This window comes from Meriones unguiculatus, chromosome 7 (assembly GCF_030254825.1).
Source record: "Meriones unguiculatus strain TT.TT164.6M chromosome 7, Bangor_MerUng_6.1, whole genome shotgun sequence".
NCBI lineage: Eukaryota > Metazoa > Chordata > Mammalia > Rodentia > Muridae > Meriones > Meriones unguiculatus.
Window position 1 is genome coordinate 120,953,102 of NC_083355.1, and position 23,720 is coordinate 120,976,821.

General features: G+C 44.1%; 1 long non-coding RNA gene across 2 annotated transcripts in view; it reads left to right on the forward strand.

Moving 5' to 3' along the window:
* LOC132655316 (uncharacterized) overlaps positions 1-23,720 on the forward strand; it is an 89,030-nt gene that overhangs the window by 2,076 nt on the left and 63,234 nt on the right. The window lies entirely within an intron of this gene.

A 23,720-nucleotide genomic window follows, 5' to 3' on the forward strand; every position in this document is an offset into this window, starting at 1 on the left:
TCCACCCTAACTCAAGCTCTGTGCTATGACTCTGTGGTTTACTTCATATTCTAAACCCACTTTGCCTGTGTTTATAAGTTAACTTAAGAAGTTTGTATTGGCTGAGCACAGTGGCTCAGTCCAGTAGTTGGAAGGTGGAGGCAAGTGGATCCTGTGTGTCTGAGGATGGCCTACTCTATATAATGATCTCCAGGCCAGCCAGGCAATGTAGTAGGACCCTATTCTTAAAAGTTGATGGAAACCAGTTCTGCATAATCCCTAACAAAGACTCTGCTTTGAACAAACTTGAGCCGTTATCTGAATCTTGTTTCTGCCTTAGCCTTGACCTTAGACTGTAGGTAAGATTTAATAGCCTTATTTACTTAGTCTAGTTTTAGCAAGAAACCTGATGGTTAGTTTAGTGCTAGTCTCCTTTGCTTGGTGCCGCCTGTCCTTGAGACTGCCTTGCAGTGGCGGTCTCTTCAGTTGTGTTCTGTCCTCTGACTGGATTGCTCTTGACCACATTTCTCCACCTGCCCTTGTTCTAGTCGCAGCTGAGCTGGGGTGACAGGCTTGTACCTTCACACCTGGGATCACACCTGGCTTCCTCCAGGCTAGGCAAGCAGTCTGTTGCTGAGTGGCCTCCCCAGCTCGAATGCTCTGAACAACGTCTCTGAAGTACCAGCCTCCACTCCAGGAAGCCAGAGGCCAGGGCTTCGAATCAGCGCAAGACTCAGACAATGGGACTGAATCAGCTCTAGAGGTGGCCTGATTGAATGGTTTAGGACACGGAACGTAGGCCCAGACATGACATGAATGAAAGAAAGGTTTCCTTTCCAAGCCTCCTTTAAGGAGTCACTTGCTGCTTTATTTTCTCTCTTGGAAGTAGATTGCAAAAAGACAAGCCTCAAGCCTCAGACAGGTCTACAGTTACTATCTGCTTTTCTACAAAGTAACTGAAGGAGAGTGACTGACTGAAGCAGCCCCAGCTCCAACAGTGTGTTTACAGGTGGCATCATTAGTATATGAGAGACCATGCATGGTGCCAGAAAGAGTTCAAAACTGTATTTAAGAGGACAATTTCTATCTTTAGAGAAAGCAGAAAAAGTTCAAAATAATTAACTTGAATGTAGAACACGTGAAAGAAAATGGGTAAAAGTTGAATGTGAATGTGTGGCCGGGTAAAGGTTACAAATGATGTTTGTAAGTGCCATTATCAAACGTAAATGACCAAGTGACAGATACGAATAAGCAGCCAGGCAGCGTGTGTGTGTGTGTGTGTGTGTGTGTGTGTGTGTGTGTGCAGCTAGAGCTGATAGCTTCAGAAATGCTCAGTTCCTTCATGGAATGCTAACGTCAAGACATTTAATTCATGATTTTTAGGCAGAGGCAGGAGGTCACCAATCAGTCCCAGCACAGACTCTTATGCATGATAAGTTCTAGACTATATGTAGTAGCACCTTATTGCAGAAGAAGAAGAAGAAAAGAAGAAGAAGAAGGAAAAATAAACCAAAAAACCCCACCACATTTCATACTTTGAACATGTCAAGTTTCTGACATTGTCCACTTTATTTGTTGTTAATTCACATTAAGATAGAGTGAATAGTACTTGGCAATTACTGGGGCGTAATATAAGACAAAACAGTGTCGATACCTGATTTATTTGCGCAGAGGACTATAAGGTGGACAGCATTATAAAAAAGATGTCTAGTCAGAGTAAACGTTGAAATATAAAGAAGATCATGTTCTTAAAGACTAAAGTTGGTAAACAAAACATTATAAACCTGGCTCCATGGTGTACCTGGTAACCTCTTGTCTGCAGCAAAGCGAGACCTCCACTCGAAGCACTGAACTCTGATTAAAATGGTAGCTTTCCAGAGCCAACTGCTGGGCTTGATGCAGGATTTTTTACTGGTGATGAGTTGGATTTTAGCTAGAAGCACGCGTCCCTGGAAGCACACAGGCTGTCCGGATTTACACCCTAGGTTGTTACCAGGAGCGGCACAGCCTGGGGCAGGGGACACTCACATCTCTGAGCCTCCATCCTTCGTGCTGAACAGTAAAGACAAGAGTGTTAGCGCTGCGCACGCTTCTGTTCTGAACTGAGCGGCGTTAGACTTCCCTCGCATTAGGTAAACTCCTCTCGTTAGCTCTCTGGCTGGAAGTGTGTCAGACTGTAGTGTCCATGAGGCCTGGGCTCTGTCCCAGCAACAGCAGAAGGGGGGATAGGGAAGGGAAAGGGAGGAACAAAAGAAGTCCAGAGTTGTTATTTTTATTTTTTATTATATTCTGAGTGCTGGAGACCAAACTTGAACTATATTACTTCAAAGGAAGCACGCTATCACGGGGCTAATCCATTGTTACGGCGTTGTCACACAGAACTGCCGATCCGCTTCCTCCTGTATTATGACAGGTGGTTGTAACAACCAGATACAGAAACACATGCAACAAACTGCTCCATCCAGGTTCTCCTCAAACTCTGAAGTCATCAGTGATGAGGGCAATCCTTTGTCAGTTTGGCTGCCATAAATTATGTTTGTATTTGAGTATGAGATTTTAATATAAAATTACATGTAAAGGAACATATCAGTCACAGATGCAGAAACTGGCCTTGTTAATGCCTTAACTCATTTTAATTATCTAATAGAAAAAGATACATCTTAGTGCAATATAGTACTTGCTAGTGGACCATATTTATTCTATACAAATACTGTTATCAATAGGACTCCTGTGCCTGACTGTAAATAATTCATAATGGGCATCCTTGTCCCGGTACCAGCAAAGATGATTTTGTATTGGCCCTTCTGTTTCAGTGGGATGATTTCAGCAGTGGGTTGCTCTCACCAGCTGGGTGCTGAGTTTTCACAAGTAAGATGACCGCATAACGGCCATTTTATTCCACATATCCACCTAGTTAAGTGCAGTGCTGCTCATGTCTACAGTTTCACCAGCACTGGTGGTGTCCAGCCGCTCGGTGATGGAGCTGAGGCAGGTAGCGTGGTCTGCCTCGTGGCTGGAGAAGACCGAGGCACCTCTGCTTTGTGACTGGGAGCTCCCAACACCACGGTCGCGTGCCCAGCGTCTCCTTGTCTCTTCTGTTTGAATGCTGCTGCCTTTTTCCCTCTTACAAGTTTGGGAGCTGAATGTTGTTTTTATAGCATATGCCCTGCGTATTATTGCACTGTCAATGACGTTCCCGGTGTAGTGTCTTTTGTTGTATGTTCTGTATGATATGGTTTGAACTCTATTTTGTAATAGATGATACCAATCCAAATGAGTGTTTTCCATAGCTTACTAAAGTAGGCTTTCCCTCCCTACTCCCTAGACTACCGGGCCTGTGATAAGCACTCGGTATGTACTTAATGAGTCAGTCACCTTTCAAGATTTACTACATGATCAATATGAAGTAGCCACTTGGGTTTTTTTTTTCAGGGTTTTGTTTTGTTTCAGCTATGTAGCCCGAGATGGCCTGAAACTGGCCACCCTCCTGCCTCAGCCTTTGGAGCAGTAGGATTACAGGCATGCATCCCAGGGCAGCATAAGTTAAAACCCTGGCTGTGAAGTGCATCGCAAGGGAGGGCTGAGGACGCGCCCTCAGGAACGGTGTCAACACTCAGGCGGCAACCGGTTACCCGCACAGCTGCAGGCACTGACTTCTTTAAATGATGGTTATGGACTCTGTGAACCAACCCAAGGGCACCCACTAATAATAACATTCTGGTTATGTTTCCTTATTTATTTTTATTCACAACATTTTTCTTCTCACAAACGACCTGTCATATATCATAGGATAGTAACATAGGGATTTAAATATAAAATCAGATCCAACATAAATGAAAAAAATTTGTACATCAATAGTGTCAAAATATATTTAATCTGAGCTTTAATTTGAAGTATGTTTATATTGCCTCATTGTTTAAAAAGGAGATGGAGGATGTGTGCCTCTTGTCTCAGAGAAAGCAAAGCTTTTCCTATTGAAGACCAATAGCTACTGTAGTTTATAACTACATATTATGGATGTGAACTTGTCATTTTAGGCACTTGAAATTCTTGGAAAAATTAATTATATTACATTTAAGAATATGCTTTAATAGAACTTTCTGACTTCCTATGTAGAATTATTTAGAAAAGTTTATGTTTGTTTAGGGATTAAGAAAGAGATGGTTCTGTGGTTAAGAGCTCTGGCTGCTCTTACAGAGGGCTGGGGCTTAATTCCCAGCACCATATGGTGGCTCACAACCATCTCTCATTCCAGTTCCCAGGATATCCATCACCCTCTTCAGGCCTCAGTGGGCACCAGGCACACACATAGACCACAGGCACACATGTAGGCAAAACATCCACATATATAATATAAAGTAATAATAAAATTTTTACAAGATTAACCAAAGACCATGGAAGCAATTCTCCTCTAATATGGAGGGACTTGTAACGTGACCAACAATATCTGAAAATTGTAGGAGGTTGGCCGAGAAGCTCTAGTTGCAGGCCAGTTTGGATATATATGAAGACTGTCTCGGCAAACAAAGGACTCCCGGATAAAGGTGCTGCCTGTAAGAGCGATGACCTGACCCAGGACCGACATGGTAGAAGGAAAACATTGACTCTGCCATGGCCGCCTCAGCTCGAATGCGCACCAGGACGTGCGCACCCCAACTCCATGCACATGAAGTGAGTAACAGTCTAAATAGGCAAACGGCATAAAAATTAAGATTTATTTAAAGAAACATTTGAAAATTAAACTTGAAGGTTGAGACAGAAGTTTTGATCTTAATAAATTACATGTTAATTTAAAACCCAAGATTTGTGATTTTGTTGTCCCAAACTGTCTTAAGGGCTTTCTTCAACATTTGCAAAGTTCACACTGAAACTCTTAAGATAGCTAAATGGTTGAGTTGAAAGGGTATCTAGGAATTTCAGCTACTGCCCAAAAATTTCATGTGAGTTTCAGTTTTCCCTAACAACAAAAGCAGTCACCCATGAGGGCAGTCTACATGCAATTCATGTGCAAATAACCTCTAAATTAAGCACAGGGTCTAAAGAGGAGAGGAAGGAGGAGATCCGTGCCTCCCACTGTTTGAGGGAGCAAGCATGACCTTGGGTTCTAAACACAGTTTCACGCTGAGCCGTGTCCATAGGCCATAGCATCCCTTCTAAACTGCTCTGGGTTTTCTGACTTTTCAAGCCAACCCAAATTCTGCTGGGTCTGTGAGGAATCGGATCTGTTTGCACATCAGCGTGGTGTTGGGGCCTGTTGGTCTCAGCCTTCCAAAGTGAGCCAGATCAATAGGATGCGCAGAAGCGGATTTGGATTCTACCAGCAAGGCTCCTGTCTAGCAGCCCCACGTACTTAATGTCGCTGTGTTTCTTCATCTATATGTAAAATTTCATGTTAATTCCTAGAATAGGAATTAAAATGAACTTCTCTCCATAATAGGCACTTAATAATTAATTTGAAGTTCTTTCTTTTTGATTGAGAGATTATATTATCATTTAGGATAATCATTAATTTCTCTTTTCTTCTGGCTCCAAATATGTAGTGAGCAGTCAAAGAGGCCAAGAGTCTTCTCCATGAGCAAATAATGGCTTAGGGGTCTCGAGTAGCCTTTTTGGGATTCAGGGTTGATATGGCTGTAATATTTTTAAAGCACTATACTATAACACAGAAAGCAATTCAATTTAAATTTAACAAGGGAGGGCGTCTCTCCTTAGGTCCAACAGAGTTGGAGATCTGCAATTTGAAGGTTTCTTCATCTAAACTGAGTAGGAATTTATCCTGGCTCTTTGAGACGGCAAAGGAAGGCAGGGAGAGCCTCACGGCTGGGGTCTAAAGCACAGGCTTCCCAGTGGCGTGTTAAGGGCAATGCATGCGGTGGTTGCTGCATGCGTGCATGCATGCATGCATGCACTGGGAGGGCAGGTGATGAGTACTTAGAAAGACAGGAGCTACTGAGACAAGGCAAACACAACGCAGAGGGTTGAGGGAGGCCCTAGGATCAAATGTCAGCATCGCCAAGGTCCTCGTCACTGCACTCATCAGTGAGCTGTGTACAGTCTCCGTTTTGCAGCCTCAGGGAGCAGTTTGGGGAAATCTGGGTGGACATAGAGGAAGCAGGGTCTGTGAGCAAGTGCAGGCACAGGGCCGTTATTGGTAGGCTAGCTGTGGGTGATGAGAAACCAGGACGCACTTCCTAGCAGTAGGCAGCTGGAGAAAGACGGCAAAATGAAGTCTCTACACGCTTGAACAAGCTGTGTGGCTTACAACAAAAACAGCAGTGTTAAGTTTTCCTCACGGGACGTGCAAAACCTTCCACAAACAAGTGTGAAACCAGGATGGCTTTGCTCCTCTGTCAATCAAGCCAAACCTGATTGAGTTTTTTAAAGGATATGAATTGAAAGAAAAGATAGACAGAGAAAGCAAGATGGAAGGGGTGGTTGGAGGCATGGGAGTCCGTGGGAAAGGCACTGCAGCTGTCTTCAGACACTCTCAGGCCTATTGCAGAAGGCTTGTTTTGGGAGTTGGTCTGTTGTTGTTTTATGACTCTTCGGAAGCTGGATATCAATACATGAATGCCATCAGGAGATGTATTTGTCACTATAGAAAAAAGTACTTCCTGGAAGGGAGACTGTTTCAAAAAAGACTTTGTAGAGAATTAGAACCATGAGAAATGAAACACCAGTCTGGACAGCGCCCCTTCAAGGGGGGTTTCAAAGTCCTGGTTGGAATGTTGTAAAGGAGGTTCTGTGTTTCTGAGAGCAGGAGCTGATCTAGATTTGGTGGAGATTCATCTTAATGAAATTGTGGGGGAGAGGGGACACTTTTTAAGAGGAAATAACACGGAGGCTGCCAGCCCGTGGATTCTGTGGATTCCAGAAGACGGCAGATGCGTAGACCAGGCCTGGGTCTGACAGTGCTCTGCTGACCCTCCCTCCCTGAGGACAGGGCTAGCAAAAGGCAAGTCGAGAGTCAAGGCCTTTTTGCTAGCTATTAGCAGGGTCTCTGAGCCAAAGACAGTGCACAGCTCCTCTGAAACTGAAAGTTTCTGTGAGAAAGTGTCTGTGGCCAAGATAAAAGTGAATTCTGTTTGAGCATGAGGCATTTTTATATGTACAGAGGAAAATCGCACAGGGACTCCTGCTGGCAAAGCCAACAAATGAGAGCAATTTGGGACAAGGTAGCTCATGCCCCACAGAACCAGTGTCGTGACCGCCACCCCTGAGCACAGAAGCTGCATCTTCTGCTCCTCAAGAATGGAAAGCAATGGAAAGTGAACAAGTGAAGGTGGGTTCCTGCTCTTAACACAAGTTATGAATATAAATAGATATCAAAGCTTGGAGGAGGGTGTCTTTCCCTGTTCTGGAAATTTAAGCTTCATTATTTGGCATTGCAGTAAACTCCTATCAAGAGGCTCAGTTAGCATCAAAGAAGTGCAGCCACATTTATTTCAAATGAGATTCTGGTATCTGAGAGGAAGCATGAAGGTAACAGAGGGGCCATGAAATTAGACCTCGAGAGGTTCCTGCCCTCTCATAGTCTTTGACTAGAAGGTAAGTTTGGGCAAACGTCTTATATTTGCTGAGTCTCAGTGCAACCATGAGAATGAGGTAATGATTGCAATAGGACACATTTTTAGAGGGAAATTAAATTACATATACAAATTACCAATAAGTAAGAGTTGTGTAATTAATTAAAGTCAAATTGAGTATGATCTGAGTAGTCAGAAGGAAGGGCATTCTAAAAGTGCTATTTGTAGTTTTCATCTGTCATCATGAAGCTAATGAATGACATTGTTCCTCATCCTGCAGTTTAATGTGTAAGCCAAGATGTTCATGAAATGTCCCCAACCTTCGTGGCCAGGAAATTCAGTGCATGGCTAGCACTAGCTTGTGGGCAGATGGGCGGTCACCACAGTGTAGCCAGCCAGCAGCAGCATCTTGTTCTACCTTCACTCTTGACAAGTCTAGAATTTGAGTTGAAGAAGAGTATTTCTGGTCATTGACCTTCCAAGAAGCAGGTGACAAAGGTCATCTGTGTATCACTTCATTCATGAAGCTGGAGGTCAGTGGGCATTCCTGTGCCTCACATCATCCAGCATATATCCACCTGGAGAACCTTCGATGCTCACAGTGGAGTCCTCTGCCTAGCAGCAGTGGTTCCAACCAAGAGATGTTAAAAATTCGGAATCACCGAACCACAGACTTACCTGTGGATGGGACAAGGTCTCAGGCCATTCATGCAGAGCCAAGCCCGAGCCAACCAAGTGCCAAAGTAAACTACAGTGTGTAACAACTTTCTCTTGGCTCTGTGCAAGATCTCCCCTGGAGGCCCTTTGGGTACATTTCCTTTTGTGCAGAGAAAGAAGCAAGCATGACAGGACACTTGCTGACTTTTTCAAGGAGAAGGCTCAGGAACCTCAGTCTCTCTGCCTCGTAGTCACTGGTTTCTGTGAGATGGACTGCTCAAACTTCAGGTGGCCAGTAAATCCTGGCACAAGTCCAGCTATCCATCACGCTGATTCCTGCATCCCCTTCTACAATAGGAAAAGGAGAGGTGGGAGCAGAGGCTGACCCCACCCCAAGGCGCTCAAGTCAGTATTTCTAAAGACTTCCTCTCTCCCTACCCTTCACTCTCTTCTGCTCCCTGCCACCCTCCTCCTCTTCCTGGCTTCCTCTCACTGTCTGCCACCAGGAAGCCCAGGGGCAGTTTGTTGGGAATGACTCCTGGGGAGCCAGGCGTAGGATGAAGGGGCACCCAGGCACACACGCTCACCTGTGTTTTCTGGATCTACTTTGCCTGAGCCTGGCTATAGTCTTGGGAAATCAGGAAAAAAGAGAAACCTATTTGGCCTTTGTTGCTTTTAAACTAGTGGGAAAAAAAGAAGAAGAAGAAGAAGAAGAAGAAGAAAAAGGTCTTCCATCTATCCCGGCACAGTTTGCCCAGGATGGGGCGGGTGTTTGAGAAGGCTTCCTGTGTTCAGGACAGCCCTTTCCTGGAACTGACTACGAATGCAGTGCGACAAGTATTTGTTTAGCACACAGTGGTACTAATATATGTGGATTCACTTCATCTCCAGGAACTCCATAAAGAAGTTATTCTGCTTGTTCCCATTTCACAGATGCAGAATCTGAGCGGTCAGTTCAGTGTTACAAGTCACCCAGGAAGTAGCACCTCTGGGACTGGCGCTTAGGAGCTACAAGGTAGAGATCCGTGTCAGCCTGCTTCTGAAGCTTTTCTCTGAAGGCCGCCTGCTGTGGGCGTCCCTCCCCTGTGCTCACCCTTTCCTGCAGAGCTCCTTTCTGCCAGCCGAGAAACACTCTGAATCACAAAAACTCTGGTGAATGAGGGTCCTTGCTCAACAGAACAACCCAATTTACCGATGAGAGAAAGAAGCGTTTCTCTGGTTCAGAAGGGCTCTGTATGGCATGTGTGCTTATGAGAAAAACAAAGCAACCAGCCAAAATGAGATAGCCTGGTAAATCCTACCACAGAGAGGCAGTTACCCTTTTTCTGAAGTGTGTTATCTAAAGGGTAGATTTTCAAAGTGGAACCAATTAAACTCATTTCCTATTCTGAGCCGCAGCTCCTTGCTCAGGGTGAAGGGAGCATACTGTTTACAAAGCACTTGCGCAGATGTTTACTCCTTGACTTTACAGCACCCCAAAGAGGCTTAAAGGCTTGCCTAAAATAACACGCAAACTGAGTGGCAGCGTTTAGGCTGCAGTCTGTCCCTTGAGGTGAAGAGGCAAGCGGGCTAGCTTCAGCTCTGCTTCTCAGTGATAAAAGTAGGCTGAGACAGGACATGAGAAAGAACATCAGACAGTGAATTTGGAAATGTCTAGTCACAGAATTAGGAGTTGGGAGGAACAAGGGCATCTTTACAGGCACCAGCTGCTGGCCTAGCAATGTCACAGGGTGGGTTATTTAGTCCCTTAAGCAAACCCTCGAGAAGCGCAGTGTAATTTCCAGCTTCCGATGAAGAAACCGAGGCAGAAAAGTTGTCCAGTCTTAACCTTGCAGCGGCCAGCAGAGCTCAGGTTCAAACCAGAACATCTGGCTGAAAGTCTCCTGTCCTGCTGAAGAATTCAGATCCAACTGTTTGACAGCACCAGGAGCATCCATGCCCTGGGAAAGAGGGAAAGAGTACAAGGCACTGGAGAGAAGCAATGTTACCACAGCATTGTCCTGGCCAGAGATCGGTGGATAACAGGACTAGGGGTGTGTGTCATCCAGGGACATCGGTGATAGAGAGATTAAAGTCATTTGTAAAAGAAGTAATGTTTAATGCAGCGGTCATTTATAGTTTTAGAGTCCTTTCTGGGAAGGGTCTGCCTCTGCTTTTTAACTTCAGAAGGAACTTTAATGAAATGTGTTTTCTGCTAAGATTAGTTAATAGGGCTAGGGATATATCTTACTTCCTACAGTGTTTATCTAGTATGCATGAAGCTGTGGGTTTGAGTCCAGACCAAGCAGGCATAGTAGTACGAATCTATAATCCCAGCATCCTGGGAGTAGAGGTAGGATGATCTGAAGTTCAAGGTCCAGTTTGGCCATATCCTGAGATCAAGACCAGCCTGAGCTACAAGAAACTCTGTTCACCATTAAAAATTTTATTTTAAGTAAATAAATTCTATCAACTTACATGATCTAAACTCTTTGTGTCAAATTCTATATCAAGTGATATGGGGGCTCCAAAGACAAATAAAACCTTCAAAACTTCTCCTGGGGAGCAGAAGAGGCAATAAGATAATCAATACCTACACAAGAAAAGTAGTGAAGTGTTCAATGCAAGAATTAAGAACTGTAACAAATACTAACTGAACCTGCAGGTGATAGCTGCTGAGAGTTCATGAGGTACTCTGGTACTGTACTTCATCTATCCACTTGTGTCCTGGCAGTGTTGTCATTCAAAAATGTCTGTCTGGAATTGGAAATGCCCAGCCTACCTCATCTTCTCCAGGTCTTACTGCACAAAGATAGAGTAATGGAACATCTTCTTGTCAGTTGTTTACAATGTCCTATTTCAGATCCCTGAAGGTTCCATGATGGTTGGTTTCGATTGTCAGTCTGAGAGGATTTGGAATCACCCAGGAGACACAGCTTTGGGTGTCTGTGAGGGTGTTTCCAAACAGTTTTAACTGAAGAGGAATGAACCACAGGGAGTGTGAGGGTACCCTCCCATAGGCTGCAGTCAGGACTTAACTGAAAGGGGGAAACACTGAGCCCTGGCCTCTCTCTTTACCCCTCCCCCATACGCAGCTCCAGCTGCCACAGCTAGACCTGCTCTCACCAAGATGTCTTCCTTGACACGGTAGACTATAGACGTCACCTCCAGCTGTGAAACAAATCCCGCCTTAAATTGTTTTTGTTGGGTCTTGTGACACTAACAAGCAAAGGAACTACTACAGCCTCTGATGGTCTGTAGTCACTGTCCTCAACCTCTGGCTGTTAGGATCTGCGATGATGATGCCACAAGAGGATGGCATGGCAGGCCCACGCCCAGGTGCGCGCCCTGAGGAATTACACACCTCACAACAGATCTGGAATGAGGAAGTTTACTGGTGCAAGGGAGAGGAGGGCCTGGAGAAGGGGTGAGGGAGCCATGAGGGCAGAGAGAGGGGCAGAGAGGAAGAGAAACATAAAGGAGCAGAGTGCTGGAGTGGCCAGGGCTCTTGTATCCAGGGCACACCTGGCAGGAGCAGGCGATGAAGAAGGCAGTTGCTAGGACCCTGAAGGCAGTCCTGCTGAGTGGACTGGGAGCTGACGCTCCTCCTTTCTTGTTTAACTAAAGAGGAGGGACTGGGAAGGGGTAATGGTGGGGCAAGAGTGGGCAGTGTGTCTTTTTGCTTCCTGCTGATTGGGGCCCTGAGAAAACGGGGATGCTGGCGTCCTGGGAAAGAGCTGGCTGTGCCACTGCTGCCCAGGATCTGACAGCGTCTGTGGCCTGGCACCAGTGGGTACTGCTTTGGATGCAGGAAACACCTGGACTTGGCAGGGTATGGAACAGATACATATACTAAGGGCAGAAGAGAAAGTTAATTTAAGAAGGTCGGGGAGAAAACATCTTTTCCTTGGGTTTATGTTTAAAACTTTTAGGCCCATGGTCTTGGGAGTTGTGGGGAGGAGAATCCAAAAATCAGGGGAAGGGGGAGGAATCACATGCTCTGGAATAAGCAATAGGTGGGAAACTGAGGCTCTTGATTGACAGTACTTATCTGGAGTCCATTTGACTTGAGAGGTGGATTTGAATGGATTTCTTGAAGCTTACAAGAATTTTTAAGCTCACAAAAGAGATAAGTTTTGGACATGTTAACATCACCATTGTTTGCAGTTTACATGAAAACCCACAGAGTAGAAAGGAACCTTGAGAAATTATTTGGGTAAGAAGCATGAACCCTTTGAGGTGAGCTCAGGGAAGAGCGAAAGGGAAAAAGCACAACTTGGTCTTGATTTTCAGTGTAACTGTAGAACATGAAAGAGGGACTTTTTCCCTCTGTCCAGAAAACTGTGTGTGTCACAATGAGAAACACCTTTAAGTCTGTTCTTAAAAGACAACCAAAGGAAATGCAAAATCAGGACCTTACGACTATGACCTTGAGTCTATAGTGGAATGCTTTCCCAGAGTCATCATAATAATTTCTCAGAACTCCACTGACTAGTGTCACAGCTCTGAACAGTCCTGATACAGCAGTGGCAAAGCACTAGAAGAAATGTATGTCCTAATAATACAGCAGTGTCACAGCTCTGAACAGTCCTCATACAGCAGTGGCACAGCACTGGAAGAAATGTGAAGCATCCTTCATCCCTTGTCTGTACCTTTAGTCACTTTGTCACCATTTAGGCTTTCCCTTGCATTTGTCAACCTTAAAACACCTTCTTAGGCCCTAAAATACTTTTTTTAGGTTCTCAAAACTTAAGATTTTGAATTCTCAGGCCTTACATAAATTTTAGCTAAAGGAATAGTAAAAAGTTACACCTGAGACCTGTGTATCTTTCAGCATGAGTCTGTGAGCAAGGCAAACCTGTTTGTATTTTTTAGTGAGACCTAGTACCGAGCAGTTTTCATTAGCTAATGAACTAACACATGATGGATTACCTTGGGGCAAGGAGCTGTTTTCTAAGTCTGGTACCAAGGCAGAAGGCGTCTAAACCTAGTGGTGGCAGCTCTAAGAGAGTGAGGCCTAAGGCCTGACTTTTACACATGAAGAACACTGAGAAGGCATCTGAAACCTTCGTTTCTGCTGATAAATCTTTCACTAGTCTAGTCTTCAAACCCATCAGATACCTGAGAAGGATGAATTTTACCTGAGCAAGCAGGACGTGCAGACCAAGCAACTTCTGAGCCTATTAAAAAAAAAATGACAAAGGCTTATGACTCCCTGGAATGCCAAAGGCTTGCTGGCTAAGCCAGGCACCTCTGCATCGGTGGAGCTACCAGTCCCAGAAGATCTGACAGGAACTTGCTGTACCATCTGTCTTAGGAAAGCAGCGCAGTCAACTTCCCAGCCTCCTGCATGTCCACAGGTTGGACAGTGTGCTGTCAGCAGTTGAGGAAAAGGGCACCAGACCAGTGGCCAGCTTTGCCACACTTAGGGCAGTTGCAGGTGGAGTTTCTTCTGTGGCCATCACCTTCTTTGCAGGAGATTAGGGCTGCTGCAGGAGCTCGCATGTCTATCATGAAAAGCTTTTTTACTAAACATTTTAAATACAATGTTCTTCAGATCTCTGAGGTGTTGTAGACCTAAATAGACAAATTCTGTTTGTCTCTAGTTACTTTCTGCTTAACTTTGAAAATGTACAGGAGGCTGAATAAAACGTAATCTTGTAATTAATCATATTAGTTCTTTGCATTATTACAAATATATTTCTAAACACATTAAATGACTTGATTATAAGGTGACTGTTAACTTGTATTTCTTAATTATCATTAAAGAGTAGGACTTGGGTTCCATCCCTGTTAGGTTTGGAGCCCTAAAAATCATGATTCTGAATTGGATCTTCTAGTATCAAAATAAAACTTTTAATCCATAAATATAGTCGATAAAGAGACTGGGAAATTTTCTGACCTTTATAATCTTGAGATTTCATTATCATGTATGAAATTTATGGATATGGAAGTATTTTAAACCAGAGTTGACTCACATATACAGTATGTGGTAAAAATATAACTGAATTTATATCATATAAGAATCCATATCAATTTAAAATATGGGACTTGTTGCTTTCTTAGTCTAAAAGGAGATAAAATAATAAACAGAGTTGATTAAAATAAGGAAGTTTTATAACTGTGGCTTTATACCATGGGGTTATCTTAAGATGATAGAGTCACATGGCAGGCTCTAAGCCATTTGATGACCACGGTTTCTATTTACGAACATCTGTGTTTCTATAGATATATATTTTTAACAAGAGCTGCATTTCAGTTGTATGCATGTATACACATATGGAGTTGAATTAGGGTTACATACACATATGCATATATACATATGGCCTAAATAAGAGTTGAGTCATCTATGTGTATATATATGCCTTTTATAAGTTTGAAGTCAAATATTGCTTCAAATATTTAAATATATAGATTTAAAGCCATACCCAGTGAGCAAATTATATAGATTTTAAACCGTACTCAATGAGCAAGTTATAAATCCTTAGATTAGGGTTTACAGCATAATCTTAAAAAAATTTTTTTGAGTGCAAAGAAATCAGAGACATAATTATTTTAAGAGTTGGGCAGTAGAGCCTTTGTGAGTCTTTGGGAGTTTAGAAGAGAGCAAGTTTAGAGATCTGGGAATCATTGTCTGCTGTGGTGAGAATTTGGAAGTCAGGTGTCTATGAAGGAAGAGCAGAGGGCTCTGGGCTTCCTGTAGGGACTGTAGGAGGGGGAGGGGAGCGGGACCACACGGCAGCACGCGGAGGGCTCGTCGCTAAGCAGAATTTGGAGTAAAATCACAGAGAGACGATCTGCACATACCTTGAGAGCAGCTTTCAGAAGAAAAGGAGGGAGCACACTGCACCCTAACCTGTAGACAAGACGTTTAAGCGGCGTGGGAGGGGACCGGAGAGGAAGAAAAGAGAAATAGAGCAGAGGGGGTCACTTTCCATGTCCTCAGCTGCTGGTAGTGCTCTGAATATTAGCAGAAATTTAATTGGAAAGGTGAATAAATTTGGAGCTGTTGGGTTCCAGGTGTAGAGGCTGGAGGTTTTGTAAGAGATCCCAGAGCAAAATGAGAAGATAGGAAGACACCGTTCCTGTGGGTAAGAAAGGAGATGCCGCTGCGGCCTGTCATTCAGGGGGTCACCAGACCAGGGGGTCACCAGACCAACACCGGGTAAAGCCGAAGAGACTGGCGCCTGGTACCAGGGCTCTCATAGAGACCAGAAGGCTAGGAAGAAAGCCAGTTCTTGCCGAGGGGGCCCCGTCCACAGGAGAGGACTGGGAAACAGAGTCACAGAACCCGGGAAGGCCTAGAGGAGGGCGGGCTTTCCAGGCAGCTCCACGGCGGTGTTGGCAGAAGAGCGCAGGCGGAGGGAAGCTGACCTACACCGCGGGTGGACGGTGAGCTGGAAAGCAGTCTGTCGAGGGCCCTGAGGGCTTGTGCAGCACAGAAGGGGTCCCCGCGTGTGCAGACCCCAGGAGCGCACCCCTCCCGGCCACAGCATCAGCGTTATGATCTATATTGATGACGCGGCAAGGGGTACCGATGGCGGGCCCGTGCCAAGGTTTACCATTACAGAACAGTTTAGTCTATTCAGATTCACAAAGCTAATTTATGTGTCTGCTAGTATGTGGCCATAACATTTTATTTCCGATTTGCCTAAAATATATGAGTTTATTATACCCTGTATGTTTTAGTTATAGATTATAGATATAAAGTATTGGATATGGTTAAAATTCATAACCAGGATTAGTAATTAAAAGACTATGCTGAGATGCTCTTAGACCATGTGATGTAGTTCTAAAACCACTTTCAGGTTGGGATATATTAATTTTAGAGACATTGAACTGTTTGTGCTGTTAGAACATGGTTTTGCCTTCTGAGGATTATGATTATGCTTTATGTCTTCACTCTTTTAAAAGGTACTTTCATATTACAAAAACATATTGAGAGAGTTTAAACTTTAAAAAATTGTTGGAGGTTTACAACATTAAAAGAGTAAAATCATTGCCTTAAAATATGTTTAGCCTTGTTTTGGCTAATGTTATTAAGATGTACTCTCTGCTACTTCTCTAGCGCCTTGTCTGCCTGCCTTCTGATCATGGACTAACCTTCTGAGACTCTAAACTCCAATTAACTGCTTCCTTTATAAGTTGCTTTGGCATGGTGTCTCTTCACAGCAATGGAACAGTAGCTAAGATGGAGAGGAAAGAGGAAATTAGGCTGGGATATAGGCGAGGCATTGCACAACAGCCTGGGGATAGCAGGAAAGCAGGAAGGCAGTGTTGAGGGCAGCTGACAGAAGACCTGAAGGAGGTGGAGAAGCGGTCCCTGGGGAAAGATTGTCCAGCATATGGACAAGCAAGTGCAAAGGCCCTGCAGCAAAGACAAGGCAAGTCTTAATAGAAATGGTAAAAGGAAGCGAGTCAGCTTGGCCGAATAGGATGGGCAAAATAGTAATGAAGTCGGACAGGTAGGCAGAGCAGGTGTGAGCGCCTTGCTGCAGATGCTGAGGCTCCTCCGAGGAAGATGGCAGCCACCGGAGGAAGTGAGAGGAGGACTGTGCTACAATATGGAATACATTGGTCTTTGTTCCTGTTCCTGTCACAGAACTCTTAAAACCTTTGACATTTCCTGTCTAGTGTATAAGAAGTCCCTTTTGCTCCCATTTAGGATTATGCTAATGAGGTAATTTTAGGCCCTGCTTAATGAGGCCAGAAAGACTAAGTGATTAGAGGATTAGAGGGTCGGGACTGTCAGCCAGCCCTTTCAACCAGACTGAAAACAGGGTGTGGGTTCTGGAAGATTAAGCTCCGTAGAAAAATGGACAATACTCAGCAGTGGAGGCCGATCCAGCACGAGCGATGCTCTGGGTTCCACACCGGCACCAGAAGGTGGGAACAAAACAGTGATGAAGATCAAGATGGGATGACCCTATGGTTGTGTTTTGTCTTGTCTTGATTTTTCAAGACAGAGTTTCTCTGTGTAGCTCTGGCTGTCCTGGAACTCTCTCTGTAAGCCAGGCTGGGCTTGAACTCACAGAGATCCAACTACCTCTGCCTCCAGGATGCTGGGATTAAAAGTGTGTACCACCACTACCTGGCTGGCTGCTTCATATCTGAAGGTGTGGAAGAGTGGCATCTCAGAAAGGACAGGAAGGATGCAAGGCCTGCCCTAAATACCACACTTTGTCCACCTTCTTCACCCACCTGAGGTCTGTGTTCTTTGTAATATCCTCTGTGATAAACCAAGCTGTACAGTAGTGTACCGAGAACCAGGAAGTATCCTAACAAGTTAGTTGAACCGAAGCCAAGACTTACGGCCAAATTATTGAAAGCATTGCTGGCAACCAGCTGCTTGTGACTGGAATCTAATGGCACAGTCAGTTACAAGTGGCTGAATTATAGCTCAGCCAGTTGGTATCCAGCAGGAAATTATTTGGTAAGTTGGGGAAAACGCTATATACCCATAGGTTGAGAAGTTCTACGAGGTATATGAAAGAAGAGAGAAAATGCTGCCATTTTAAAATCCCTTTTGCAGTAACATTACCAGAAAGTTTAAGGCACATTCTTACAGGCTAATGTAGAGAACAGGCGGCAGGGCCAGGGACACGGGCTCAGAAGCAAACTGCATGGCTGCGTACACATTCTGCATTTTCTGGGCCCTGGCATCCTGCATGCTCTCCGAGCAGCCTGGCATCCTGCATGCTCTCCGAGCAGCCATAACTCTTTATGTCCACTTCTTCCTGCATTCAGTCATGGCCCTCTTTCCTGCGAGACCCTCCATCTTCTCTCCAGGGTAGGGCTCTTTCTCCTTTTCCCAAGATCTCCCACCACCAAGACTGTGACGCATGGCTGCCTGCTCTCTTAACTAGTTATCTCCTGGTCTCATTGTTAGGGCAAGCCCTTGTCATCACCTGGGTTTTGATCCACAAATTAAGCCATAAAATAACAATTTATTTTAAAACTCCAAACCCCTCTCTTTGCCGGTTTTCTTCCTTATTTGTGGGTTCCTCAGTTTTCAGGAAAACGCCAGATCATTTGCTGATTACAGTACCTCAGTAGTTCTGGGATCTTTATGGTCATCGCAAACAGCCTTCACAAGTTGCACAATATCCACACCTGCTTGTTACCTCACTGAAATGAAACCCTTCAAGCTCCTGTCACCCGACCCACATTTCTCATCCCCCCCCATCTTCTAATCCCACAGAATGAGACCAAGGCCTTCTGACTCACCAACTGTTAGCTTTGCTCTTTCAGTACCCTTTCTCCAAGTCTCTGCTCCCCATGACTCTGGCCTCTTCCCTTCATCACATAGATCTTCTTACCTCTCTCTCTCTCAGAAACACACACAAACAACCCTGAACACTCTCTCCCAACCATGACAAGCCATACATCATCCAGCCTGTCTTTCTTCTTTCTTTCCCTCCTGTATTAGTTTCTTCCTTCCTTCCTTCCTTCCTTCCTTTCTTTTTTTTTTTTTTTTTTTTTTCGGAAACAGGGTTTCTCTGTGTAGCCATGGCTGTCCTGGAGTCTCTTTGTAGACCAGGCTGGCCTCTGCCTTCTAAGTGCTAAGATTACAGAGGTGTGTCACCGCGCCTGGCTGGGTTTTTGTTTGTTTGTTTGTTTGTTTGTTTGTTGCTTTTGGAAGAGATGATAGAGTGAACACACACACTCATTTATTAGAACAGCTTACAGGTGGTGGTCCATCTAGTCTAGTCATGGCTATGTCTCAACTAAAAGGCCAAGGCTGTTATTCCGCCTGCCCGGCTGGATGTCTCTGCTGTTCCCTCTAGTGCTGAAGTCCTAGAGTATCTCTCAAGGTCTGCTGGTCTACACTGGAACCCTGGAGAAGAAGGTCTGCTGGTCTACACTGGAATCCTGAAGAAGAAGAAGAATCTACCACCATTGAAAGAAGGCCTCAACAAGGCAGGTGGCCTTGCCATTGAAAGTGAGAGCCAAAGCTTTCTTCCATGTCCATTTGTATGGACTAAAGGGGGGGCGGGAGGGTGTGAACCAGACCTCACATGCTCCAGTCAAGAAAATCCCTTACCAGTTTTCCCAGATGCTTGGTTTTACTTGATACCAGAGAGAGTCAAGTGACAGCCAAGATTAGTCGGTCATTGGACCTTCACTGCTAAGCTTATTGGAGAAATGTTCTATCTCCTGCCATCCTTGCCTTCCCTTGCTCAGCTCCACCAACACCTTGTTCATTAAACCTGCCCTCTCTATGCATGAACCTCCCTTTCCAGGATTCACCGCTGCATTCACCACTAGCAGAGGGCAAACAAGCTACTGTGTACCTTCTCCCCGGAGAAACTAACTCTAACTCACCTTTCTCATCCTGTGAACTCTTCATGGCCAAAGAGGAGCCATAGCTAACACCCCCCAACTCCAGGCTCCTTTAGTTGTTCTCTGTTCAGCCCTAGGCCCAGTGCTTAATCCTCATTTACATCTGTGACCGTGTGTGGCAGATCCCCCAACCCCGACCCAGAAGCCTCCCCTGAAAGTGTTACCAGGCAAATTGGGTGTCTCTTTCGGGTTTTCTTTTGCCAATAAACGAATTTACAGAAACATACTCAGAAGGAAGCACAAGGGCCATCTTGTTAGAGTTTGGGAGAAAAACAGGGCAAGCAACAATTTCTAGGAGCAAGGAGATGGAGAAGAGAAAAAAAAACATGCTTTCTCAGAGTATAAGAAAGCCGTCATGTTTATCACTGGAGTTTGGCAAACACGGCAGAAGAACAGTGGAACATCAGAGAAAGAGTGTGAAAACTCAGAGGGTCAGGGAAAGCATGCTCAAGTTATTGGCACCACTATCCAAAAGCAAAAGACAGAAATAAAGAAGAGAAGCTAGATAATACAGATATAGATGAGATATATAGAAATGACAGATAGACAGATAGACAGATAGATAGATAGATAGATAGATAGATAGATAGATAGATAGATAGATAGATAGATATAATGGATAGACAGATGTAGATAGAGATGATAGATATAATGGATAGATAGATATAGATAGAGATGATAGATATAATGGATAGATAGACAGAGAGACAGACTGATTGAGGTAGATATTCGAGTCATAGTTAGAAGAGCAGGCTGGTTTAGTGGTGCATCGTGGCAGAACTCGTTAACCATGCATGGGGAAGGGATTTGAGGAAGTCTACATCATTTCAATAAGGAGATGCCTCTTTAAACATGTCCTCAGGTGAATCAGTTTTCCTGGCAGGGTGGTCTCTTGGCCAGATGATTATCATGCTCAACTGGATTAACTCTTAAGGGAAGAGACAAGAGTGTGTTAAGTTCTCATTTTGGAGCAAGTTAGAATGCCATGTCTTCATGAAAGGCCAGAAGTAAAACTCAGATTCTATTCTTTGACCAGGAAGAAGCAGACTTCCCCCAATAGGCCCCAAAAAGGTCTTAACATTTCCTCCTTTCCATGTAGTGTTTTGAGTTCTAAAGAGGGACAGCTGTGACGCCTAACTTTCTAGTGTGATCAGAGAAGTGGGGGTGGGATCCGAAGTGGACCCCAGGAAGATGGCTCATCTTCAGTGGCCGGCAAGGCTACTGCTCCCTGTAACATGCCTCACCCAAAAGTGAAGCATTAAAATTGTTAAGAAAACTGCTGAACATAGGCCACATAGGGTCTCCACTCTTACTGACTTTCAGGGCATAGAAGATGATCAAGGGGACTTAGATAGATGGAGTCATGATGGCATCAGGACTGTCTAAGTCTGTGTTTCTTAAGCTTTGGGTTATGACCCCTTGGGGTGGGGGATGGAATGACCTTTTACAGGAATTCCATACCAGATATCATGCATATCAGATAATTTCATTACAATTTATAACCACAGAAAAATTACAGTTATGAAGTAGCAATGAAAGAATTTTATGCACACACTGCATGTGTGCAGGTGATCCTGTGACCAGTCTTGACTGAGCTAATTGTTCGGTATTGATCACTCAAGGTTCCCCATACACTGTGGACATGTCTCTTACCAGATAAGTGACATGCAGTTTTTCCTATCATGTGGGTTGTTGTTATTGTTTTGTTGGAGTCCTTTGAAGCACACATGTTTTAGGCTCTATGATTTCAATGTTGTCTGCTTGATTTCCTGTTCTTTTCTCATATTTAAGAAGCCATTGCTAAATCCAAGGTTGTTACACCTATATTTCCTTGTTTTACTTTTACTCTTTTGTTGTTGCAGTTGGTTACTCTAGTATCCCCTCTGAATTAACAAACTGCTGTGTTTGTGCCCTGGCTCCTTATTTACTGATATTTTTATTTAGGCAAATTGTAACTACTTTTTCTAAACCTGTTTCCTCTTTGAAAGGGAGTTAACAAAAGCACCCACATCGCAGTACTCATGCTCTAGTGAACTAGTGTGTGCCAAACTCACAGCATCTGGCACATGCATGTGCTCTGTAAATCTTAGCACCTCCAGACCACAGCAGGAGCCTTCCTCACCACCGCCGTCAGTGGCTCTTTACCCTCACATCTGAGTCACATTAATTGACATTCATTATTTCTGGTAAATGCTACATAATCACAGTGTCACTGTTTATTGTACATCTTCTTATCCAGGATGGCGATGGGTATTTTCTGAGAAACAGCCTTGGGATGTATTCAAACACATCAGCAATATGTGTGATGTTGTATTATATTGATCAGTTCAGCATTATACAAGCTGATTTTCAAGACATATAATTATTGCTATTTTATATTGTATTATAACAGTAAGAATTTATTACCGCTCTTAATTTGAAAACAACTGCAGCATATTTATATAAAGTAGATGAGGGGAAATCACAATGCTTGCTTTTATATGATCATACAGTCTATAGATTCATGGAGTAAGTGACTAAAAACCAGCAGCATACTATAGACATGATAAAGTCTTCCTGAATTGGGACAGTTGTCATCTAAAGCTGCTTTGAGGATAATGACTCCACTTTCTTCAAGGAAATGTGTAATGTGAATGAAGCAGCACCGAGGATGCTTGAAGATCGGGCTTATAAACTTAATTTCTGGTCTACTTCTGGGTCCATGGCTCTCAAGCTTTAGTTCCATCAGAATCTGAAGGGGCCTGTAGGTCACAGCTGTTGAGCCTGGCACCCAGGCTTTCTGCTTCACTAGTCTGAGGGTGTGATCTGAGAAAATGCATTTCTAACAGCTCTGCCGCTTGGGATCCACACTTTAAGATGTAATTCTGTGGTGTGTGGTGTATGGGTAACCAAGACTGAAGATATCTAAGCCACAGTTCTAAGTCAGCCAGCATCCAGAGAATTCCACGGCTCCTTTGAACGGGCTGGAGCTCTTTGGACAATCTGTAAAACTCCAAAATCCCACAAATTCTGTGAAGCTCGGCTACACCCCAGTTTTCTTGGAAAGCTTAAGGGCCCTGGAGACTCAGCTGGCCGCTGAGAGTGGACTGTGTGGTCACCCTGCTGCTAACTGGCAATTGGTCCAGTTGGTTTTGTTTTGACTTGCTGTTCTCTTAGACCAGATTCTCTAGCTGGCTTCTATCTCCCCTCCTAACTCATGATTCCTTTGTAATAATAGCTCTATTTTATAATCTCCCAAGTGTGCAAACATTTCAGCAATTTTATGGGAGTTATCATTTGCTTTCTGGCTCCTCTCAGACCTAACTTTTTACCCAACCAGCAACTGTTCCTTCTTTCTACTTCTTCAGTGAATAGTTGTTTTTCTTACCAACAAAGGTAGATATTTGATTGGCATGTGACTGGGAGTCTTGTTTGAAGTTCAAGGACACTCCACCCTAAGAAAAAGTAATGGAAAATTTTTTCTTAGAGGATGAAATGGCAGACAATGCTAGAAAGGCAGTGCTCTGGGCCGTCACTAGCCACTGTCTCAACACAGACAGAAGCAAATACAAACAAAACAGAGCCGAGAAACGTGAATGACGTAGAATCTGGACTCCTCCCACAGCGACTCCCTCTCAATCTGATCATTTGAGCGAAGACGTTTCTATTTTTAAGTTAGCTGCTTGGCTTTGGACATGACTGTACAGTTTCTGAGATTAACTCTGTCCAAAGATGATGGTTTGTTTTTTTTGTTTTTTTGTTTTTTTTTTAAAGGTTAAATTATTTTCATATAATAGGGTTATCCTTGCTGACTGTGCACCATGACAAAAACAACGTGGGGAGGAAAAGGTTTATTCAGCTTCCACTTCAACAGCACAGTTCATCATCAAAGGAAGTCAGGACAGGAACTCAGGCAGAGCAGGAACCCACAGGCAGGAGCTGATGCAGAGGCCATGGAGGGTGCTGCTTACTGGCTTGCTCCCATGGCTTGCTCAGTCTGCTTCCTTATAGAACCCAGGACCAGCAGCCCAGGGATGGCTCCACTCTCAGCGGGCCAGGCCCATCTCCATCAATCACTAATTAAGAAAATGCCCTCAGGCCTGCCTACAGCCTGATCTTATGAAAGTATTTTTTAAATCGAGGCTCCCTTTGCTCAAATGACTAGTTTGTGTTAGGTTGACATAAAACTAGCCACCACACAGGCTGTACCCATGAAATATTTGCCCTCATATTTTGAAGCTTATTTAGTTCTTATAC